Source organism: Thunnus maccoyii, chromosome 24 (genome assembly GCF_910596095.1).
Source record: "Thunnus maccoyii chromosome 24, fThuMac1.1, whole genome shotgun sequence".
In the NCBI taxonomy this organism is placed as follows: Eukaryota; Metazoa; Chordata; class Actinopteri; order Scombriformes; family Scombridae; genus Thunnus; species Thunnus maccoyii.
The window spans coordinates 8,605,341-8,611,440 of NC_056556.1; the positions used below are offsets into that span (position 1 = coordinate 8,605,341).

Here is a 6,100-nt window from a genome sequence, read left to right on the forward strand (position 1 = left end):
ATCAGCTGAAAGTAGCTTGCTAATTAAGCTCCATGAATTGGTTGAAAATGCCGTCTCAGACTGACTTTTAATGTTTCCAGTTGACTTAAACAAGACCCCTGTTAAATATGCACTATTATAGTATTAAATGTAAAATATCATTCTAACATAACCCTGTTCAGCAGTTTCACTTACATACTTGTTCATTCAACTATTCATTTGAATAGTATCTTGTCACTTTTAACGTTACAAGAGAAAAAGGCTTTTACAATGACAGAGCTGCTAACGTTAGCCTGAACTCTGATAGCTTCCACACAGTGGGGAAGTACTACATATTGGATGTGTTAGTTGTGAACAAGGCTTTTTAAAATATAACCAGTAACCCCACAAACTAATGAAAGTAGTTAATGATGGTCTTCCTGGCCTTGAGATTAAAGCTCTGTCATGAGAGTAGCAGGAGATGGACCCAAAAGCAGGACAGAGCAGGCAGTATGAACTGAAAAATATCTCTTTAATGAGGATGCAGACATGCAAGCTGAACCAGACAGAACACAGGACCCAACAAAACTGAACTGAAAACCAGGACTTAAATACAAACTAAACTAACGAGGAGATGAGGCGCAGGCGGGGAGACAGGAGAACAGACAGGGAGCCGATTGGCTGCGGGGAAACACAGGGAGCAGGGCTGACGAGGCTGATAGAGGGCAGGTGTGAAGGGAAAAGCAGAACAGGGACACAGGAGTAAAAACAAAAATCCAAAACCCAGAATTCACATGAATATAACTTAAATACACAAGTTACTCTGAGCAAAAACAGTAAACACACCTCAGTATAACATTACCAACCTTTTTAAAGACCTTAAACATACATTGCTATTCACATAAAAATGAAACAATAAGTTTATCAAGTAGAGTGACTTGCATATAAAGGCTGCATGTAACAAGACAAATTGTCAGACTGTCATCCCAGTGTTACTTAGTTTCTACAAGGGTCAATGTGAAGCGAAACAGTATCTCTAGTGATCCCTTCATATGATCTGCAACCTCTCTCATCCGTCCTTCTTCCACTCAGTCCAGTTAAACAAGGAAAAATACTAACAATAGCAGACAAATACACAACTCAATTAATTCCTTACACTTTTTCTCTTGTGGTTTTGGTTTTATAAAGGCTTAAATAAAGACACTACCATCCAAACTCTAAATGTAGTAAATAACATATTAATTATATTAATAAAATAATAATAATGAGTTCCTCCAAATGGGTTAAAAATGAAGTAAAACCTTTCAATGTGATACCTTACAAGAGGAACATACTGACTAGAGTTGAGTAACGGATGCATTTTGTCAACACAAGCTGATGGGAGACAAAGAGTTTTGTTCTTGTGGTGTATTCAGTAAACAAAGTGACACGTAGGTCAGAAACAGTGTTGACGTAAACAGGATGTTGTGGTCAAACTGTTGAGGGTTACTTTGTGTATTTGACTCTGTTTCTGTAGAATATGACATTTCAGCGGTAGATTTATTTCCTTTTTCTAAAGCTGTGTGCAACACACCGACTTAATCTCCGTCATAACATGGATCATTTAAACACTCGTTTTGACACAAGCCTGTTCCTTCCTACCAGACGCAGGTTATACTTCACTGTATAGCCAATAAACTTAAAGTCCTTCAAGCGTCCTTCTTCTAATAAACTGGAGCAGTCTGCGCCATAAACAACCTGATTAAGAGGAAAGCTCTTTAAGTGAACGTAGCGTTGTTGGGCCTGTTGTTCTCTCTCCTGCTGTGTCGGTTCAACAATGGCGTAATGACTGTCTGGCTGCATGGGAAAGACGCACACACACACACACACACACACATTCAAAGCAACAGTCTCAGTATGTCAGCTAAAACAAACAAAGAGTTATAATGAAGCGCACTCAAGCAGAATCCAAGTTTGCTTCCACATCATTTTGTAAAGCCACATGTAATCAGATTCATTCTTTATGTATGTGTATATATATATATATATATGTATATGACAAGAAGACAAAAAAGGTGGTAAATTCATGAATTTCTGTGCGTCTTTTCTCGCTGACATTTCGTCACTTGAATTGTGCTCAAGGGAAGTGGCTGCATTCATTACAAATTGTCTAGCAGACGCTAAACACACATCAGGAATGCAGCTGCTTTCTCTCAGTGACACTTAGTGACACTAAACAATAATAACACAGTTAGGGAACTGGTCAAACCACTCTGAGACAGCTGACTGAAGAAAAACCATTACCTGTAAAGGATCCAGTACATTACACTTCAACCATGCACTCAAATGAGCTGCTGCCAGTTCAAAGATATACACCTTTTAATAATTTTGTGTGTCTAAAATCACATTTTTTAAAAGAAATGAAGTGATTACTGTCCTTGTTAACCCGACTGCATCAGACAGACAGAGAGTTTAGGATGGAAACTTTTCCTGTTTTGACAGCTCACAGGGAGCGAGAGAAGGTGCTGAGAGGAGGAAAAGTGGAGGATAAGAGAGGGCTGTAATCCCCCATAATCCCCTTCTCTCTCCCAGTGGGGCGCGAGCTCCGTGCCTCTTTCAGCGCTTCTGTTTGCAGTTTGTTTTGAATTTTCAGAGGGCTCTCTCGCTTGGCGGCGGGGCACGTGCCTCTGAGAAATGTGACTTTGGATAGAGGACGAATGAGGACACACAGGAGAACAGACCTGCTACAGGAAATACGCACATAGACACCGACCTTGAGCTTCACACAAAATAGTAAATACTCCTGAAAAATCACACTAATAATACTGCAAATATTTGAACTAGTGTTTTATGCAATAAATGGAAATTGAGGATAAAATGGCAGCCAAGTTGTAGCACTGAATGCACGCTGTTAGTGTGTTTAAATTGAGTTTATTATTATATGATACATCTCGTCTGAACTATATGAAGCCCTGATATGTTTTGTTGTGCATTAATCACGTCAAATCTGTCCTCTAACGCTTTAAAGTCATTGTTGTGCAGTTTGTGAATGAAAAATTGAGGTTAGAAGTAAATATGTTTGGTTATTGAAAAAAAAAAATTCTGTCTGTACAGAATCAAACAGTTAAGTGCTCTTTCTAGAGTTAATATTTTGCTCCAACGTTCGACAATAAAAGGGCGGCAGCAGGAAATCCGCTCCACAGCAGAAGAGGGAAGATGAGGAGATACGAGAAGAAGAGATTTTCTCATTTTCTGCAATGGCAACCTCAAGAGACCAGAGTGTAAAACAGCCACAAGATAAGCTGCATTTTGAGTAAAGATGGAAAAATGTGCCAAAATCAACTTTGATTTCCTTTTTTTGACAGCTTGTAAGTGTTGCTGAGATAGTACAGGACCTTTTTCATTTGGATTTAGCCACAAAAAGCCATAAAAAACACGTTTATTAGTCTGTATTTTTTTTATAAATGCTGTTCAGACATGTTGTATTTTATTATTGGAAATGGAGAGACCACTTTTTTTTTTTACATTCTCTCCTCAGAGGCATTCATATTGTTCCCCTCGGTTGTGAACATACAAAATGACTAAAGTTGCTGTGTGAAGACTGAAAAAAAAAGTTTCACACCTTGGCTCAGTGGTAAGTTACAAAAATTGTCAGACACCGGAAATGGGGTTTCAGATGTCATTGAACAATGCAAAGCACTTCGTTTGAAGCATACTGGGGCCATTACAACACTTCCTTACACAGCAAAATAACTCCTGGGGTTCATTGTCCAGCACGGTGATGATAAATGCATCTCCGTTAAATTCGTGACTCTTCAACAGACATCTCGTTCTTCAAGACTCTGTGCAGGTGAAGGAGCTCATATGTTCAGCGTGACTATCCTCTAGACCCTCATGCGCCGTTAAAGTGCAGCCGCCTGTTCACACCTCCCCTCAGCTGTTTCCCAAAAACACAGACGTGACCCAGATATAGCCGCTGGACATCCAATTAAATGTGACCAGTGTAGTAGAACTGGTAATTTCCAGGGGAACGTAAACACACACACAGACACACACACACATTTTGAGGGTTTCTCCTATTGGCGTCACATGGTGCATCAAATGAGTCGCCCTTCGTCTGTATTTTGCATGTATCCGAATGTTCAGATCAGCTCAGAGATGTACTCGCAGGCCTATGGCGGCAGCTGACTTGAATTTAAAAAAAACAGCGCTGATTGAGGGCACATGCATGAGTCTGTGTGTGTGTACATGTGACTGAAAACAAGACTCCACATGCGGTCTATTTGTGTGGCAGCCTCGGACATATACGCAGACCACTGAATCAACTGATCACGTGTGTGTGTGTGTTATCAAAGAGTTCTCCCAGTTAAACAGAATATCAGATTAAAACGTCAGATTGAAATTTAAACAAAACATCTCTGACCCCATAATTTTTGGTGCAGTTTAAAGAGTAGTATCACTGTTTTCCAACCCAAAAAGTCCTCCCAACAACCTCTCCTTAACCATGAATTCATCTATTTTATTGGCTCACAACCAAAAAAAAATTGAATCAGCCTGAAAAAAAAGTCCCAAAATTCCCTGCAAAAACATCATCTGTAGCGTCAGTTTTGTGAAACTTTACACAATCTAATGGTGCAGTCATGTAGTCCTTCAGAAACCAGGAGTTATCGAAGAAAAACATCTCAGGGGAGCGCGTGAAGAAACAAAGACAACCATAGAGGCCCCGACTAAACTTACAATATGTTACATAATAACATTTTGTTAAATGTGTTTTTTATTTTTGGAGCCTGTATTTGTATGAGTCATACTTGAACTTGCTGGTTCTTTCTATTTCCACAAATGTTGGCACTTTCAAGACATTGCACAAGTGTAAATAATAAAAAATAATGAATTCCATTTGGTTTCAGGGTCCGGGTATTGTGTTCGCTGGCTCACTGTAACGCTGTCATGGCTTATTGGGACCATCGCTAACATTTATTAGTAACACCTGTGCTTTTCCTACTGACAAGTCAGAATCTCTGCTGTTGGTCAGCCAAAGTTTAACTGTGCACGAAAGCACTTTTTCTCATACGTTTGCTGTTATAACGTCCCCCTCAGCTCAGCTACAATGTCAGGTTTTAGCCTTTTAACCTGTATTTGGGATTTTGCAGACATGAGTGTGCTTGTAACAGCTTTTCTTTGTGTGTGTGTGCAAACATGAAGTGTGTTTCCGATGCCCGGACACCGGACAGGCTAATCCTATGTAGCGTCTCGGGGGGGGGGGGGCCAACAGGAGGTGGAGCCTCCCTGATAGTCTGGACAGCCGGGGTTTAACCAGCAGGCCACCTGCTTTCTCAGCAATAAGAAATACATCAACAGCACAGAGGGAGGTCCAGTGAAGGGGGGCGTAAAGAGGATTTTTAGGGGTCGATTTTGGCGCAGATTGGTTTTTGTGTGTCTGGTAACAGTAGACCAGAAGTAGAGGTTGTATATTTACGTGCATCCTTGTCAATAAAAACTTTATAAGTATGTGAGAAAACAGCGTACAGTATAAAACAAGCCACCAGGTCCAAAGACTTCAGTGATGGATCATAGCACATACAGCACTGTTAATTCTGTCCTCTATATTTGAGCCTCCAAACATCACCAGCGGCACAAACAGAGGAGGTTAATCCACGTGTGATCCCTCGGCCTCTGAGTACATCCTGTACTGGTGGCGGCGTGCTTGAAGAAAACACCTTTTGTCAATGAAATGGGATTTGCGAAAGTGCCATCTGGACACGAGAGCAGGAGCGTCTGATCCACCGAGACAGTCAGCCGCTCCGAGGTCAGGCACCGGGATCAGACTTGACCTGAGGGGGGCAGAGCGGAAGTGGGGCAGGACACAGCATTTGACCATAGACCACAATTGATTCAATTTTGTTCTGGGACATCCCAAAATGAAGCACATTACTGTTCTCAGATGTTATTTTCATACTAGGGGTGAACAAAACAAGAAGTTGCATTGATTTGAAAAGAATACCTTGATTAAAATACATAAAGATGTTTCTTTTGATTGAAACAATTAAAAATCTTCATCAAAAAGGCCCTGATTTTGATTGGCTGAGGCTTTCTATTCTGCAAAGCTATGTATGTGGAAAAAATGTAGCCTAGAAAAAGTTTCTAAAAATACCGTTCAGACACC

The 6,100-nt window shown here is 40.5% G+C and overlaps 1 protein-coding gene across 3 annotated transcripts in view; it reads left to right on the forward strand.

Moving 5' to 3' along the window:
• LOC121891813 (coiled-coil domain-containing protein 122-like) overlaps positions 1 to 6,100 on the forward strand; it is a 45,270-nt gene that overhangs the window by 17,967 nt on the left and 21,203 nt on the right. The window contains exons 7-8 of one of the 3 annotated variants that reach the window (XR_006094168.1): positions 2,440 to 2,730; positions 3,052 to 4,493. The exons of 1 other annotated variant lie outside the window; for it this stretch is intronic. The gene's annotated coding sequence lies outside the window, so the exon portion shown is untranslated. Of the gene's footprint in view, positions 1 to 2,439; positions 2,731 to 3,051; positions 4,494 to 6,100 lie in introns of those variants that run through there. One more of the 3 variants, XM_042404410.1, reaches the window with a different exon arrangement.